Raw genomic sequence first — 19,733 nt, 5'->3', positions numbered from 1 at the left:
CATGCTGTTTCATTAATTTATTTTTGTTACCAATATGATACATTTTTTCACCTGATCTGATATGATTATTGCTATTATCAAGGAACAGATATCTGGAAAATAATCAAATAGAGTATGTTGATGAGAACTTTCTAAAATTTGATTGATCTCCTAGACACAAAATGACACGTGTGATTAAAACCCTGAATCTTTTCATCAGTAAGAACAAGAACAAGCGGAAAAAATACAATTGTAGACGAGTTTAATTTACCTAAGAATAATTCACTACTACAGAATAGACTTTTAACGTTAATTAGGAAGGTTATTCTTTCTGGTGGAGGGTGGTAAAATAGCGGCATAGTTTTTGAGCAATTCTATGTCAGTTTTATGTAAAATGTTGAGTTTTTCATGTCCATCAAATTACATAGGAACTCTACTCTCGATTTCATTTCATTAAAATACTGACACAGATTGTAAGACTTTTTTTCTAAAAAAAAAATAGCAAAACAAATTCAGTAATACATTAGTTATAGATAGTATACACAAGGTAGCAATAAGAGAGAGGAGTATTAAAGTCAAAAATATTTACTAATAGGTTCCAATATAATTAAGCAACTTCACAAGCATAAGAAGTTCAGAAAGACTAACAAACACTCTGCAAATCTTTCTAATGTACATAATGTGTTTAGTTTCACCAGTGAGAAAGATGTCAAAGAGGTACATACAAAATGGCGTGTTTGGTCTACTGTACCTCTCACTGCCAAACATGGATGGTTTAGTTCTTTCCTTGACATCATTCAAGAAAGAGACTATAAAAAGACTTGATTGTGAGATTGACTCCCTAAATTGGAACGCTAAGACATTGGATGATGAGTTTCAAGGACGGGTTAATGCTCCTTCGCGATGTAGACCGTTTATGCTTTGCCTCATATCTTCCAAAATTTGGATCTTCTCATGCAGCACAAGAGTCATGTAATAAAAGAGATTAGACACAAATAATCAATTAGTTCTAGAAAAGCAACAAATCTTGTGTCAAACTCTCTTCACAACATGACTATAATGAACTGATGGGATAGAAATATTTGATAAATTATTGAGTCAATGTGATTATGTAAAAGGATATCTGATCTCTCACTAATTTTTAAAGATGCCTGATTGAGAACAAAAGTGAGAAATTTGGGTAGAGAATAGGAAGGGACCATAAGATTAATAGCATTTCAATGAAATGTGTAACCACATGAGATGATGAGATGTTGATAAAGACTAGGGGGTATTTATATTTGAACCAAGCAAAAGATACAATGTATTTCTTCTGCAAATTTTACACTATTTAGGAAGTAGAAATAAATGATTTCTATGATCACATTGCAAACATGTAAGATAATCATTATAATTTGTTGCCAGATTTCTCTTCTGTTTTTATTTTTATAATTATTTAAAATCTAAATCTAAAATCGATTGCAAATTATTAGAATCAAGTCTGGCAAGGGATTGGATTAGTTAAGTTATTTAATATTTCCTTGTTATGTTTGCAATTTTATTTGTGAATTTATTGATATCTATTATTATGGCTAGTAGATAGGATGAATCTTTAATTTGTTGCCTCATTTTATTGCTGAAAATTTATAGTGATACATTTTTGTGCATGAAACATTCCATCTATTAGGTGCATCGCACGCATCAACAATATGGTCATAAATTTGAATTGACTATTAAACTGCATAGAATGATACAATGTTGATGATTATTAAGCGGTATTCAAAATTTTACCGAAAAAGTAAATAATGTATTTTTGGTGCAAATTTTACATTTTTAGAAGTAGGAATAATAGATTCCATTATTGCGCTGAAGCAAGATGAGCTGTATTTTGTTTCCAGCTATTTCTTTTTTGTTTTATACTAATTTTTCAAAGTAGAAATAAAAACTAAAATATACATTTGGTCATTTATCTTCATACAATGTTTCAGTTTGGTCTTTTAATTTTTAAAAGTATGTATTTGGTCCTTTAATTCTAAAATAGTCAAGTTTAAATGATTTTTTTTAACAATTATAGTTTTTTTGAAAATGAGTGAAAGTGCAAAAATACCTACAAGCTTTTATCCAAAGTGCATCTACTACTATAACCTTTTCGGAGGTTCAAAAGTATCAATAAATTTGCAAAATCAGATAAAAAGCAATGCCTCCGTTAAATTTGGCTAACAATTGTTATTTTCTGTTGTTGTGAGGCGCAAACTAATCTTATGAAAGTATCAAAATGCCCCTAACTAAAAGGGAAAAAAAACAAAAAAAGGGGTAAAGATGGAAAAATACCAATAAGCTTTTAGCCAAAGTGCATTAAATACCATATATTTTTTCATAGGTGCAAAAGTACCAATGATGGTGCAAATAAATTAATTCTTTTGGTTTTAGCAAAAAAACTCTGTTAAATTTTATCATACTATTATAACTAATAATTTTATGGTTAATGTATACATCTGGTCCTCTAAATTCATCAAGTTTTAATGTAATTAATTTCTTAAATATATAAAGTATATTTTCAGTCATTAAATATTAACACCACTGGTTTCATTAACAGAAAATACTTTTCTTTTAAGGAAAATAACAATTACATAACTAAATCAGTACTGAAAACCGACGCAATGCACTTAGGGGGAGTGCAGAAAAAAATCATCCCTTCCACAGACGACAGAGTGTTCTTAGCCAGCGTATCAGCGACTATATTCGCATCTCGAGCGTACCATGCCACGCGAGCTTCCCACTCCCGCTCCAGCCACCACTTCAGCTCCTCCAACAGGTTCCAGACAGGGTGATTATCAGTCCATCCCGTTTCCAATAAATCAATGACATCCATACAGTCCGTGTCGATGATAACCCTCGTCCATCTTAGCTCCCAAGACCTCTTCAACCCCCAAAGCACCGCCCATAGCTCTGTATGAAGGCTGTTCCCCTTTCCAATTTTGAAAGTAAAGCCATCTAAAAGTAAGCCATCGTGATCCCGTGCCACCCCTGCGCAAGCTATCTCCCTAGTCTCCCCCACGCACGCACCGTCAACATTGTATTTGACACAGCCGAGATGCGGTGCAACCCAGCGAGGGCCAGATATCACAGCATTCAGATCCAATTCCAAATTGACCTTCGCACACTCCATTATAGCTTTAGCTTGTGCAATGACTTGACGGTATCCCTTGGCCTTTTTATCGAAAACCCCCGAGTTCCTATTAAGCCAGGTTTGCCTACACAAGATGGCAAACCAGACGCCCCACCGCACTCCCATAATCCTGCCATTGAACATAGTGTTCCAGACCAGCCATCTACCAAGATCCTTAGAGTGAAAAAAATCCCTCCGCACCTCCCGAGGTACCGTGGCCTCCCAAGACGCCGAGGCAACACAGCAATCCCGTATGGCATGCAGATACTAATTTAATGAATTCAAATTGCAATAGTATCCATGAATGTATAAGTAAATTAATTATTTCAAGTTCTTTTAAAAAAGTATTAAATTTTATTATACTATTATATTTTTGGACCTATAAATTTATATGATAAAGTGTATTTTTAGTCAGTTAATAGTTTTATATAGTGAAAGATGGATTGTTGATGTTAACAATCATACTACATCTTTATTATGTTTTATTTTAAATATTTTCAATTTACAAATTTTAAATTAAAGATTAATATTTCAATATTTAGTTACAAGGTTACCATTTAAATTTGCTAAATCAACTTTTTTTTTTATGTGAATGAGACTAACAGTGTTAACAGTAAGGAGATTTTTTTTTGGACTGAAGTTGACAGTAAGGAAATTGGAAATACACTTTATTTATTTAAGGGGCTAAATGAAAAATTCGTATAAATTTAAAAAATCAAACATATATATTAAGCATAAAATTATTAGCATTACAATAGTATAATAAAATTTAATTGAGTTTTTTTTATAAAAGTAAAAGAATAAATTTATTTACACAGTTATTGGTACTTTTGTACTTACGAAAAAACATATGGTGTTTGGCGCCTTTTGACTAAAAGTTTATAGGTATTTTTGCACTTTCATCTTTTTTTAACTTAAGATATTTTGGTACTTTCATAACATTAGTGTGAGTTCCACTGTAAAAAGTAATAGCCATTAGTCAAATTTAATGACAATGTCATTGTTGCTCTAAATTTACAAGTTTATCGGTGTTTTTGTGCCTCCAAAAATGTTATGATGCTAGGTACACTTTAGACAAAAATTTAGAGGTATTTTGACACCTTCACCTTTTTTAAAATTAAACTTAATATATTGGTATTTGAGAATATTTTATCAACATTTAATATTTCAATGCCATCATTTTTCGTTAAAAATTTTAGCACTAAAAGATTAAAAGCATACATTTTAAAGTTAAGGGATCAAATTAAAATCTTGTATAAATTTAAAGGATTAAATATATACAGTAGCCCATAAATAAATTATTTTCATCAATACACTAGTCAAATGCAAGATGAGCTGTAATTTGTTGTCAGATTTCTTTTCTGTTTTAGTTTTTACAATTATTTAAAGTCTAAACCTAAAATTAATGGCAAGTAACACTGACAATGGACAACATCGAAATACGTTTTCAAGGAATTTGTGTATACACATATATCTTTAGAATTAAACCTGAGAAGCGATGGTAAATCAAGGTGTCCTACATGTGTGAAAATTGAAATATATGATTTATATACTCACGAAAATTACAATCATGCTGTTACATTTATTTATTTTTGTTATTAAAATCGCCATATTAAAACATATTTTGTTTTAGTTGACATGAGCATTGTTAAACGGAAAAACATCAATGTACATGTTCAAGTCTATGTGCATACAGAAAAAGTTTTGAAGAAAGTTACACCTAATTAATTGTCATAGTATTTGAATATGATCCAACAATATTACATATCAAATTGTTATATGAAAAGCTGAAGATTAATCAAATATAGTATTGTGAGTAGGTTGATGACAACACACATTCTCAAACTTGATTGATCTTAGACACAAAATAGCACACGATTAAAATCTTAAATCTTTTTCTTATAATTGGGGCAAAATCAAGTTCGTTAGGAAGATTCATCTAGTTAGTCTAATTTCTTTTCAAGAAACGCTTGCAATCAAAGTGAATATGATTTCCTTACTTATATGTATACTATACAATTGATTTTACCCCATACATATATATATGTGTGTATATATATATATATATATACACGGGATGAACTGTAATTCATTGTTAGCTATTTCTTTTCTATTTTAATTTTTATAATTATATAAAGACTAAAACTAAAATTGATGGCAAATAGTATTGATAATAACTAACATTACAGTATTTTTCAAGGACACGAAATGTTCATGATAAAATCTGGCAAGAGATTGGAAATCAAAGGATCATATTTACATACATACACTAAAATTGAAATATTTGTCATATACTAAGAAAAATTACAATCATGTTGCTCTGTTGTTTACATTAATTTATTTTCGTTAATGCAATTGTCATATTAAAATACATTTTTTTAATGAAGTGATGAAATTATAATTAAGAACAAAAATAGTGGCTGAAAAAGAAAAGAATAGAGCTGAAACAAAAACCCGAAAGCGAAGAGCCTCCTGTAAAGCCAGTTTCCTTTCCCTCTACATTATTAAATCAAAGCAAGCAATTCAGTCTATTGAAAATCAACTAGGAAGCACCTTCTAAGTAAGCTGTTCGAGTATTACAGCAAGAAAAGAACAGCGGTGACGGCAAACATGAAAGTGGTGGAGAAGATTGAGGAAGAAGAGTCCCACGTCATATAGAAGATGCAGCAAAAGTGATTTTTGTAGTCGAGAGATATAAGTTTCTAGAAGCTTATTTCTTAAGTGCTTGTAAAAATTCTGAGATTTGGGATATCTTTTATTTCGGTTTTTATTATAACCCTTTGGGTCATCCATTGCCTGGCACTTTTTCTGAATCCTATTATCAGGTATCTGAGCAACCAATTAATCTGAATGGAGGCTTTGCAATCGGGATACCTCTCTTCAGGGGGAGCCTTTTTTTAACAAAGTGAGATTCGAGCTCAACTCGCCCATTTTGTGATTTGGATGATCCACGGCTAGATCAAGCACCCCTGGGAATAATTCTAGGATATCTGCTTATGATTAAATAATGACTTCATCAGAAGTTGAAATTAATTAATAATTACCGTCACAGATATTTAGGTTGTTAACATGTGCTACTAGTCTGCTACTGTGAACTTGGACGATGAATTGATAATTGTTGTCGGATTATGAGACCTTGTATGCAATAATACGTGTACTTTTAAAGGAAAATAATGACTTGGAATAAGTATTTTATTTAAATATAATTATGGTTTATTGCTGCGAGATTTAGGTTAATGAGTTGTATATTCTGATGATATGTGATTTGTCAATAAGTTGTTAGGGTAGTTATTAGTTAAGTCCTTTTATCATTTTACAAAATTAAATGGGCTTGAGTATCTAAGTAGGATTAGTATTAAATATTTTGAGATAATAGGATTGATTTTTTTTCCCAGCGATATTAGGTTGGATTTGAATTAGATATTAATTAATCTGGATTAGATATTTAATAATTTCGATTAGATATTAGCATATTATTACCTATGCCTTATAAATAAAGGTAATCATTAGTATTATTCTCTTGCGTTTCAATTTCCTGAAGAATTATTCAATACAAGTTCCAGCTTCTCTTTTATTCTTCTCTCTTCCATCTTTCTTTCATCTTCTATCTACGATCACCTTAAGTATGCAAAATGTCACGGAAAGGTTTGATGGAACAGGATCTGAGTAAACTGGATGTAACAAAATTGCATCCACTTTCTCTAGAAGTCATATCTCGGCAGGCTACCATTAATATTGGTATTTTTATTATTTTTCGATGTTTATTCGTTTACATGTATAACAGTTGTCAGTCTTAAAGGGAACCAAAATAAATATCTAACTATTTTCACTGTTATTAAACAAAAATTATCTAAGGGTGACCCCTTTATATGCCCAACTTTTGACATCTTTTGATAATGAAATTGTGATTATGTGCTGATAGGCACCATAGGCCATGCGGCTCATGGCAAGTCAACATTTGTTAAAGCAACATCAGGTGTTCACGTATTCATTTGTCCATTTTTTTTGGGCTTAATTTTGAATAAATTTCTATCATATAGGTTCGTATTTGCCATTTTTTTTGGCCGACTTAGACTAGGGGAAAAAATTTATTAGTATTAAATGTCATAGAGACATGCTAGGAGGAAAATAAAGCAATAATATAATTAGAAAACAACAAATTAGTGATAGAATTTTCGTCATTGATCAATCAGTTTAGCAATGGAATGCTGTCGCTAATTAATTAGTGACGGTGTTTTCTGTGATGAAATTTGCAAATTTCATAGCTAAATTTCATTGTTAATTTTCTCTTCTTCTTCTTCTTGTTTTTTTTTTTTTTTAAAAATGTAACAAGTCCTTTTGGACTTTGCTGAAACATGAAATTTGGGAAATTAGATGATAGAATGACTTCCTGCCTAACCTTGTAGTTGATTTTCAACTTTCAACGAAGAGCTGATTGTAATATTTTCTGATCATCATCAAGGTTGTTAATTTTAATCAGGTTTTGATGGCAAAAAATTAATTTTAATAAGGCTTTGCTTCGGGTTTACCACGAATACGCAGACTGTTCGATTTAAAAATGAGTTGGAGCGTAACATTACAATCAAGCTTGGATATGCAAATGCAAAGATATATAAGTGCGAAGATGAACGGTGTCCGAGGCCTATGTGCTACAAGTGGGTATATATTTTGCAAGTGTACGTGTGTGTGTGTGTGTGTGTTCTAAAACAGATTTAATTTCTGCCTTTATTTCAATGTTGTGTTTAAATTGGATTTTCAGGGCATATGGAAGTGGAAAAGAAGACAGTCCTATGTGTGACGTGCCAGGATTTGAGAACCGCAGGATGTAATTACTGAGACATGTTTCTTTTGTGGATTGCCTGGTAAAGAAGCATTTGTATTTATGACTTATTAATATGCCATAATTTCATTATAAATTCAGGGTGTTATGTTTCGTAATAAATCCCTTGATTTTTATTTATCTTCTGTAAAATGGTTTGTGGTAATTATTTTAAAACTATTGCATTTTGTGAAAGTTTGATGCAAATTAGATCAAGGATAGTTATCAGGAAATTAAGTTCGAGGAGCAGTTAAATATAATTTAGTGTTTTAGTCAAGAAAGTGTGGCTGTGTCTTGTTTCTCATAGTATTTAAAAAACATATTAACATAGTATCCTGAAAACCTTATATAAATTTGTAGATTTTGCTATCAATAGGCAGCTTCAAAGGCCACAGCAACTAATGTATTATTATAATTATTTTTAAATATTAGTAGGATCAACGATCACTAACCGTTAGGAGCGGTATTTAGGTAGGATTAGTTCTGTAATTAGGCCTATAAATAGAAATGACCAGGGTACCCATTGTACATAATTGATTTTGAGGAATATACAGTGCACTATTCAATTTCGATCTTGCCTTCTCTCTATTTTCTCTCTGCTGTCTCTCTCGGGTCACCCTTCTTTAACTCTCTCTCCCTGATTCCTATCTTTTTGTATCTTTCTCCTTCCTTGAACACTCTTCTACCTTCTCTTTTCTATTTCTGTTCTATCAATGGTATTCAGAGCTAGCCTTTCCTCGGCATTATTCAAGAATTCCTACTAGTGCATGGTACTTACCCATGGCCAAACAAGAATTACGAAGGAACGCTTGAAATTAATTGAGCAACGTCTGGGCACAGTCGATGAACTACAAGAAACAGTCTTGGGAGTTAATACGCAATTGCAGAGTCTTGTTTGAGACTTTAGAGATGGGACCATTGCTATCTGAAATAATGATCATGAGCGACCCAATGATTAAGATCAAAGGGGGAAACCAAAATCGGTATCAATGGTCGACCCAACTGAGGAAAATGGAATTTCCAAGATTCAACGATGCCAATGTTCTCGCATGGATTGCACGATATGAGCGATTTTTTTGAATTTGATGAAACTCCAGAGGCGTCGAAGGTGAAGGTCGCATCATTGCATTTGGACAATAAGACCTTTAAGTGGCATCTTGTTGTAGAAAAACGGCGTAGGGGATGACCAATGGGATAGGAGGAGTATGTCAACTTGCTTAGAGACACTTTTGGCCCCTTGCTCGACACTCCCATGGCCGAGTTCACTCACTTATGTCAAACGGGCTCCCTGGTAGAATTCAACACTAAGTTTGACTCAATCACAGCAAAGCTTGATCTTTCAGAAGAGTATCTTGTGGACGCTTATGTCTCGGCGCTCAAACCAGAAATTGAAGTCTCAACTTAAATGTTCAATCCCAGAATGTTGCATGAGGCTAGGAGGTTTGTGAGAGTCCAAGAAATAGCCATATCAAAACAGACCAGTAAGAACACGTCCTTCAAGTCTGTATCCCACATGTCTATTGCAAACCAGGTGGCGTCTTCTACCCCAAATATGTTGACTCATCCTAAAAACACCTTTTGTGAGCAATGGGTCCTACCCAAAAGATAAGTCTTCTTCATCTTTTAAAAGCTCTTCTTCGTCTTTTAAAAGAACACTGAAGCCGGTCAAAGCTTTATCTGCAGAAGAAGAAGCTAAACATAGGGCCAAGAATCACTGCTTTTTCTGCCATGAGAAGTTTCTAGAGATCACAAATGCCCACAATGTCAGAAAATGCAACTCCATTTTGTTCTTTTGGAGGAAGAAGATAATGCTGAAGAAGAAGACTTGGAGACTGTGGAAGGAGATGAACTAGAGACCACTCCACGTATCTCTTTACATGCCATTGAAGGGACCAACAGTGTAGATGCCATGAGGGTCCAAGGAACTATTAAAAAGCGTGCCATCAAAATCCTCATTGACAGTGGCAGCACATATGATTTCATGGACCTTAGACTTGCTAAGAAACTGGGATGGCAAACTGATACAAAAGAAGCTTCTTTTGTATCAGTCGCAGGGGGCAAGAAACTCAAAGTTCATAGACTTTAGGAAGGACTCCGTTGGAAAATGCAGGCCTAGAGTTTGTCTATGATTTTAGAATTTTAGATCTTAAAACCTATGATTTAGTTCTTGGTTTAAAATGGCTTAAAAGTATTAAAAATGCTTTTTGGGATTATGAAACTCTCACTATGTTTTTCTGGCATGAAAGGAAGTTGCAGAAGTTGCAAGCCAACATCCCAGGCACTTGCTAAATGGTACAACCAGCAAGGATTGAAATTGCCCATTTGAAGGAAGAACAGCTCTTCCTACTCCAGTTGGTCACCAGAAAAGGAAAAGAGGTCTAATGCTTTGCTGTTTCAGATGTGGACAGTAGTATTCCTGCTGAAATTCAAGGGATCCCAGATGATTTTCAAGAAGTTTTTGGGGATCCTAAGGGATTAACCCCTTTGAGAGATGGCCATAATCATCCTATTGTCCTAAAAAACGGGACAAATCCTATTACTTTGAAACCTTATAGATACCGGTAGCCCGAAAAGATGTTATTGAAAAGATTGTAAATGAATTGTTGGAGAATGGGGTAATTCAAGATAGTTGTTCACATTTTTTAGCTCCTATAGTATTAGTGAAGAAAAAGGATAGGACATGGAGGATGTGTGTGGACTATAGAGAGTTTAATAAGTACACTGTCAAAAATCAGTACCCCATTCCTGTAGTAGAAGATCTTTTTGATGAATTAATTGAAGCTAGTGGTTTACTAAGCTGGATCTTAGGGCTAGCTACCACCAAATTCATATGGAACTAGAAAATACCCATAAAACAGCCTTCAAAACCCATTCTGGACACTATGAGTAGTTGGTCATGCTTTTTGGCTCGACTAATACATTGGCCACTTTTCAAGGAGCTATGAATGACATTTTTAGACCATTTCTTGGAAAATTTATTTTAGTTTTCTTTGGTGACATATTGATTTATAGTTCTTCTCTTGCAGACCATCAAGAACATTTACAAATAGCATTCAAAATCTTACAAGAGAATTGCTACTTCGTCAAGAGGAGCAAATGTACCTTTGCTGCAACTGCTATGGAATACTTAGGACGCATTATCAAGCATGGCGTGGTTTCCACAGATCCATAAAAGATAGAAGCTGTGATCAATTGGCCTACCCCTAGCAACATTAAACAAGTAAGAGGATTCTTGCGGTTAGCTGGATATTACAGGAGGTTTATCAAGGGGTATGGTGACTTGGCTAGACCTCTAACCCTATTATTATGAAAGAATGCCTTCCAGTGATCAGATTCAGCAACTCAAGCCTTCCAAACACTCAAGAATGCTATCACTTCAGCCCCTGTTCTTAGACTTCCAGATTTTTCTAAGGAATTTATAGTGGAAACAGATGCATGTGGTACTAGAATTGGGGCTGTATTAATGCAAGAAGGGCAGCCCATAGCTTTTTTCAACAAAGGATTAGCTCCAAGACACCAACAACTTTTAGTTTATGAAAAAGAACTTATGGTAGTGGTGCTGGCTGTGTTACATTGGCGTCCATATCTAGAGAGGTAGAAGTTTCTCATTAAAACAAACTAGCAAAGTATAAAATACCTTTTGGGATAGAACCTAAACACTTCTTTTCAACTGTTTTGGGTGACAAAACTAGCTGGGTTTGACTATGAAATTCAATATAAAAGGGTTAATGAAAATTCTAAAGCTGATTCTTTGTCCAGAATGCCTAGACAGCAACCTATGCAGATGGCTTTTGATACATCCTTTCCTAAGTTATTGCAGAAAATAAAAACAAGTTGGGAGGACGATGTTGCTGCCACTCTCCTTAATAAGGTGCAGTAGCATGATGGAACTTGGGGGCATTTTACTTGGGATGGTGAATTACTAAGAAGAAAGAGGAAGCTAGTTATTAGCAAGGATCAGTCCCTTAGGACATAAATTCTATAATGGCTCCATTCTATTCCTCAAGAAGGCCATTCAGGTATACAAGCTACATACAAACACATTAAAGCTTTGTTTTGGTGGAAGAAGTTGATTAATGATGTGACAGAATTTGTCAAAGCTTGTGACACTTGTGCTAGATGCAAATGTGAAGCTATTGCACCTCTTAGACTACTACAACCTCTCCCTATTCCAAGTAGAGTTTGGGAAAGTGTGACTATGGATTTCATTGAGAGACTTCCCAAATCACTTGACAAGGACATCTTTTGGGTTCTTATTGATCACTTGAGCAAACATGCTCATTTTATTCCTCTTTCTCACCCATTTTTTCCCGCCATATTAGCTTAGAGTTTTATGAATCAGATTTATAAATTACATGGAGCATCTACTAAAATCATAAGTGATCATGACCCTTTGTTTGTGAGCAATTTCTAGAAAGAGTTTTTAAGAGTATTGGGGGTTGATCAAAAGCTTCCTCTGCCTATCATCCCTAAACAGATGGCCAATCAGAAGTGTTGAACCGCTGTTTGGAAACATATCTAAGGTGCATGCATTGGGAAAGGCCCAAAGATTGGAGTAAATGGGTTACACAAGCTGAATGGTGGTATAACACTTCATTTTATACAGCTGCAAAGTCTACACCTTATGAATTGCTTCATGGGTAGAAACCTCCAATCCATTCTCCCTATTTACCTCATAATTTAGTTTTAGATGCTGTGGACAAGAGTTTTATAGCAAGGGAGGAAATGATGGGACTTTTAAAACATCATCTCCATAGGGCAGCAAGTATAATGAAACAGAGCTGATAATCACAAAATTGATAGAGAATTTGCAATTGGGCAATGGGTTTTCCTAAAATTAAAGCCTTACCAACAGATTTCTGCTGCTTCTAGGAGTTCTCAAAAATTGGCTCCTAGGTATTTTGGACCCTACAAGGTGGTTGGGAAGGTGGGAGCTATTGCTTACAGATTAGACCTGCCTCCTGACTCAAGAATTCATCCTACTTTTCATGTCTCTATTAAAATTGTGCCCAGATCCTTCTGTCAAACCTAGACATCCACCTCCTGATTTTCCTGAAGTTCCACCAGCACTAGTTCCAGAGAAGATTTTGGGAAAAAATAAAGCCAAAAAAAGAAGGAAGTTAATCACTGAAATACTTGTTCAGTGGCAAGGATTACTAGATAAAGAAGCCTTCTGGATGCCCTTCTATAGCTTTTAGTAGCAATTTCCAGATTTTGTTATTCCAGATCCTTGAGGGCAAGGATCTTTTGGGAAGGGGTATTGATGTATTATTATAATTATTTTTAAATATTAGTAGGAGCAATGGTCACTAACCGTTAGGAGAGGTATTTAAGTAGGATTAGTTTTGTAATTAGGCCTATAAATAGACATGACTAGGGTACCCATTGTACATAATTGATTTTGAGGAATATACAATGCACTATTCAGTTTTGATCTTTCCTGCTCTCTGTTTTCTCTCGCTGTCTCTCTCAGATCTCCCTTCTCTAACTCTCTCTCCCCCTAATTCCTATCTTTCTCCTTCCCTGAACACTCTTCTACCTTCTCTTTTCTATTTCTATTCTATCAACAACATTGCTGAATGAGGCCAACAATATTACTGAATGAGGCCATACTCTCTTTCACATAAGATGTGGGTTTTTCATAGTTCTACATATGTTTTCAATAGTCAGTTATTGTTCAACCAACAAGCATTCATTGGATGCTCCTCTAGTTCTATTTATAAATTATTTCCAACATGTTTTATTAGAAAAACTTTAAACCTCATTAACTCTTAACTTTGTCTTAAAATTTAACAATTTTTTAATTTTATCAATATTTAATATATATACCTTTTAAGAAAACAAATGTCTAGACCCTACTTAATAACTTTGAAAGTCAGGGATCATTTCTCCAATATATCATGATAAACTAAGTTCCAAGCAAAATCGCTAACCTCTATCCATGGTGGCTATTTGATATTTTGCTTTTTATTTCCATTTTCTGCAGGGCCATGATACTTATATGGCTACCATGCTCAATGGAGCAGCAATCATGGATGGAGCTTTATTACTTATTGCTGCAAATGAGAGTTGTCCCCAACCACAGACCTCTAAGCATCTGGTTGCTATGGAAATTATGCGTTTGCAACACATAATAATTCTTCAGAACAAGATTGATCTGATTCAACAAAATGTGGCTATCAATCAGCATGAAGTGATTCACAGGTTCATACAAGTATATATCGCTCTATTAACTGATTTTTCTATAGTGCTGTTCCATAAAAATTAGTGGTTTTCTGTAACTTACACACTTCCCTCCCTATCTCCCCTGTAGGGAACTATTGCTGAGGGTGCACCCGTAGTCCCAATTTCAGCCCAGCTAAAGTATAATATAGATGTTGTTTGTAAATACATTGTGAAAAAGATCCCAGTCCCTGAAAGAAACTTTGTCTCTCCACCTAGTATGATTGTGATCCGATCTTTTGATGTCAATAAGCCTTGGTTTGAAGTTGATCAACTTAAAAAAGGTGTGGCTGGTGGAAGCATTCTCCAGGTAAATCCTTTCATTTTGGTTATTTTTTTAAAAGGAAAAATTGCTTTGAAGTCCCAAGAAAGGAATATAATTACTAAAAGGTGTTAATAACAACAGAACAGAAGTTCCGATATAGGAAATAACAACTGTTTATTTATTATTGAGAATTTTAGTAATTATATTCTTCCTCTTTTTTTTTTTTTTTTAAAGGGAAGCTTTTACTATTTCAATTAAGTTATAAGCAATTAATGTTTGCCTAAATGCATGTATAGTGCCTTATAGTTTTGAAAACGTTTCAGCCTACTTTAATATCTCACACAAATGATTCTGCACAGACACGGTTTTTTTCCTAATATGATGGATAGTGGTTAGGCATGTTCATGTTGAGGTAGACTCAAGTGCCTGTGAAAGCAGGTTGCTAGGTTGCTATCTTCGGAGAGAAAAAATAAAAAACAGTATATTTGTGTAAGGAAATTGATAGATAAACTTATAAAAACATGGCGATAATGAGAAATGGCAATAGCTTCCAAAAAGAAGGTATATTTAAATTTCTTAATATGATGGAAAATCCAATATGTGATGAAATATCTTGGAATAATTTACCCTATATGTTGTGGGTAATTAATTTGCTCGTAAATAACACATCTAAACCTTTTGTTTCATGCAGGGTGTTTTGAAGGTAAACCAATTCATTGAAGTTCGACCTGGATTAGTTCAGAAGGATGAGAACGAGAATATTAGATGCATACCCATATACTCTAGCGTAGTTTCACTATACGCTGAACAAAATGAGCTTCAATTTGCTGTGCCAGGAGCTCTAATTGGTGTTGGCACAGCCATGGATCCGACATTGACGCGTTCTGACAGATTGGTGGGGCAAGTTCTTGGAGAGGCTGGATCACTGCCTGAAGTTTATACTGAACTTGAGGATAGTTTGGCAATGGGACCTTATTTTTCATGATTTTTTTCTATCTATGAAGTTTGGTTTGTTGAAGTATAATAGCGTAGTGGAATAAGGGATGTTGAAAAATTTGCATTGACCCAAATAATGTGGATGTTATTGCCAATCCCCATCACAAATGAGATATATATAATGCTTCCATTCCCATTTATTGAAAACTTCATACTTTGGTGCGTCTCGTAGTTGAACTTCTTCTTGCTTTGAAGGCTTCTCGGTGTCCAGACGAAAGGATCTGAGAGACAAGTAAAGGTATCCAAGCTTGCCAAAGCAGAGATACTGACGCTGAACATAGGATCAATGTCAACTGGGGCTAGAGTTCTTGCAGTGAAGAATGATTTGACAAAGTTGCAGCTGACTTCCCCAGTGTGCACCAGTAAGGGCGAGAAGATTGCTCTGAGTAGGCGTGTTGAGAGGCACTGGCGTCTGATTGGGTGGGGCCAAATCCAAGCAGGAACCACTATTGATATACCAGCTGCCCCTATTCCGAGTTAAGTTTTTGGCCGAGACTGACGCATATAGAGAAATTCAGATATAAAAAACCAGAGGAATTTAGACATTTTTTTTTTTGTTTCAAGTGGAGAAGAAAACAGCGCTTGGATTATGAATTTTTGTTTTGTTCTGTTTAGTTGACCCTTGGCAGAATGCAATTTCTGGAATCTAGTTACATTATAAAAATGGGGCTTAAATCAGTGGAACTTAAAATAATAGTAAGTGGATATTTTGCGAATGAAAACCAGGTTGGATCAGTTCGATTTGGTCCCTTCTAAAATTAAGGGAGAATCAGAGGAATAAAGGATTGGTGAAGAACTTGTTGAATTGAATATGAACCTGTCCAAACTTGTGAAAAATCAATAATAAGAATTGGCCGTTTGAATCATGATTCGTGCAGTGTTTTTTTCTTTGTTCTTTTTCGAAGTACAATGTATTAATTCCACAAAATAACCGGCTATGAGCTTATTTGATAAACTTATTGAATTTGTCAAGTACTGAAATAAACTTATTGAATTGGCATAAAAGATATATTTGATAAATTATTGGATCTATATAATAATATAGAAGGATCTTTGATCTCTCACTAGGTTTTAAAGATAGTGTTGAGAGCAGTAGATTTAAGTAGAGAATAGGAAGGGGCTGTAAGCTTGAAAGCATTTCAGTGAAATTTGAAACCACGTAACATGATGAAATGTTGATGATAACTAAGGGGTATTTATAGTTATACTAAGAAAAAGATACAATGTATTATACAGTTTAGGAAGTAGAAATAAATGATTTTCACTAAAAAAAAAAAAGAAATAAATGATTTTCAACATTACATTACACATATGCAATGTAAGTTGTAACTTATTTCCAGCTATTTGTTTTTGTTTTTATTTTTGTAATTATTTAAAGTATAAACCTATAGTTAGTGCCAAATATATAATATATAGATAATAAAACTATGTCACAGTATGTTTTTATGGATTTCAAATGTATATTCAGAATCAAGTCTACGTATAATCACTTTTGTGTTTTATGAGAAAATTTTTCTCATATGTTTTATCTCATAGAGCACAAATTCACTTAAAATAATTTGATCTAAATTGATAATAAATTAATGGAGTATTTGACATATAACAATCCAATGCTATCGACTCAAAACATTCACCTACTTTCATAATGTAACAGATTCCACAAGATGAAGAAGCCAGTTATAATTGGGGGGGGGGGAGTTCGGCAAACTAAACAACTTATGGCAAAGACAAAAGGAGGACTGTCATTAATGAAACAAATCAGAATCAAGAAAAATATATAATTCTTTGATCCTTAATGTAAAACCTAATAAACTAATTTGAGTAAATTAAGGATGTTGGTTAGATTAGTTAATATAATATGTTTTTTTAAAAACACCATAATCATCTTTCTTAATTCTCTCCCTACCTATTGTACTTGATTATTTTTGAGAAAATATCAATAAGGTTAATTTGGAAAGAATTGGATAAACATGTGAAATTGGTCTTACATATAGGACCAATATCATCTTTCAAATTAGATCCTACATTAAGGATGGGAAGAATATGATGATCTACAGTTTGTAATTGCAAGTCACTCTAGAGCTTCACAAGCAATACAAAGCAACTCTAAGACTATTTCTGCGCAACATTTTTTGCACATTCTAAACCAAAGTGCAACCTTTTCCAAAAGACAAAATTTGGATCCTTTCATCTGGCATTATTGTCATATGAACAAAGATATTGACACAAGATTCATTATCTTTCATTAACTAGTTGATTGTTTTGTTTATAATCTCTTTTATTACATAACTCTTATTCTACATGAGAAGAATTCAATTTAGAAAGACATAAGAGAAAGCATCATTTATTATGTCACCAAGGAGTATTAGCCATTCCTTGAAACTCAACCTCCAACATCTTTAGGTTCCGATTGATGGAGTCAGTCTCACCATCAATCTTTTTATGGTCTCTTTCATGCCCTCAAGTTTTAGTCAAGATCTTTCCTTTTGTTTTCAGCTCATTCTTGATCGTTTGTCACATCTATGTACTCCTTAAATTTTGAAGCAGAACTCGCGAGTATTGAAATTTTCAATGCTTTTGACTTTTTGAAAAGTGATCATAGATTAAGCCATCCAATCCCCTTCAAAAAAGCTTCAAGGCCAAAAATTTCTCCTCAATTGAGAAACATCCGTAAAGATATGAGATCACAAAAAACAATTAAAAATAATTAAGTACAATAAACAAGCTCTGAAAGAATTTGTCAGCTGAAATAAACTTACTGAATTGGTGTGAAAGAAATATTTGATAAATTATTGAGTCACTGTGATCATGTAGAAAAATCTTTGATCTCTCACTAATTTTTAAAGATGGCATCAAGAAGAAAAATGAGAAATTTGAGTAGAGAATAGGAGAGGGCCTTAAGCTTGATAACATTTTAATGAAATGTACGTGGAACCATATAGCATGATGAAATGTTGATGATGATTAGGGCATATTTATATTGGTACCAAGTTAAAAAAAGACAATGTTAATTATGAAAGAAAACAAAAAAGAAATAGCTGGCAATAATTTGTAAGATGAGTTGTAATTTGTCGTTAGCTATTCTTTTTTGTTTTTATTTTATAATTATTTAAGTTTTAAACCTAAAATTCATGCCAAATGAGTTGTAATATTTGTTGTTAGCTATTTCTTTTTTGTTTTCAATTTTATAATTAATTAAAATACATAAAATTCATGCCAAATGGTACTGATAATAAACTAATAACAATATGTTTTTATAGAACTCGAATGTTTAAATCAACTCTGGCAAGGAAAAGGTATTTTTTGTGCAATTTCACACGCTGTTTAGGAAGTAGTAATAAATTATTTCCATGATTATAGTACATAGATGTAAGATGAGCTACAAATTATTGCCAGCTATTTCTTTTTTTTTTGTTCTTTCATAATTAGCTAAGGTTACACAAATGAAAGATGAGCTACAACTTGTTGCCCACTATTTCTTTTTTGTTTTCATTCATAATTAGCTAAGATTACACAGATGAAAGATGAGGTACAACTTTTTGCCGGCTATTTCTTTTCTATTTTCTTTCATAATTAGCTAAGGTTACTATCACACTTTACTTTAATAACTAATTTTATATCAAGTAGAAGCGATTGAAACCATTTCTCAAGTCCTTAGGTTAGAAAAATTTGAACTTTTAAAACATTCTTCTCAGGTTACTATTCATGAAAATCCTTAATTTATCCAAATTTTGAAAAATCATAACTAATTCTAGAAAAATTAAAATGATATGGTTTTAAGTCCTACTTGAATCTTGTAATGAGCTATTTAAGGAAAAAATATAATCAGAGTACGAATCTGGCTCATGTGTGCCCAATTTTCATGTCAAGTTGCACTCTTTATTTAGTGACTTTTCCAATTTTTTAGAATTTATACTCAACTTTGGAAGAGTATAATTCTTTGTACAAAACTTCAAATATTATGAAATACCACTTATTTTAAAGCTAAAAATATGATCTATTGGACTGTTAAGTTTCAAGTCCAAACTCCATCATTTTCTCAAAATTTCGTATGGTCAGACTTTGCCCCTAAAAAATCAACTTGCATCCTCTTTCAAGCAAAACTTGTCCAAACAAAGCCATAGCCATTCCTACATGATTCAGTTCATTTCACAGCATATAATAAGTCATTTAACATAATTTACAATCCACTATGATCATTCATACATATATCCATACATATTACAAAACTTGCACATAAAGTTCTATATAACTTCATAACAATTTTCCTTCATGGAAACATCACCTCCTTGCCTTTGGCTACA

General features: G+C 33.3%; 1 long non-coding RNA gene and 1 pseudogene across 1 annotated transcript; one reads left to right on the top strand and one right to left on the bottom strand.

Annotated features, from left to right (window-relative positions):
- Positions 1-3,780: 3,780 nt before the first annotated feature.
- On the bottom strand, positions 3,781-14,352 carry LOC114757106 (uncharacterized). Its single transcript, XR_003741534.1, has 3 exons — positions 14,282-14,352; positions 8,499-8,504; positions 3,781-3,793 (listed from the first exon to the last, which is right to left on the bottom strand). It is a non-coding gene; the product is annotated as an uncharacterized LOC114757106 (long non-coding RNA).
- On the top strand, positions 6,760-15,934 carry LOC114757105 (eukaryotic translation initiation factor 2 subunit 3, Y-linked-like; annotated as a pseudogene).
- The last annotated feature ends 3,799 nt before the right edge of the window (positions 15,935-19,733 follow it).

This window comes from Neltuma alba, unplaced genomic scaffold, assembly GCF_004799145.2.
Source record: "Neltuma alba isolate B1F8T4 unplaced genomic scaffold, ASM479914v2 tig00010560_pilon, whole genome shotgun sequence".
NCBI lineage: Eukaryota > Viridiplantae > Streptophyta > Magnoliopsida > Fabales > Fabaceae > Neltuma > Neltuma alba.
This window is presented reverse-complemented; position numbering and strand designations above follow the sequence as displayed.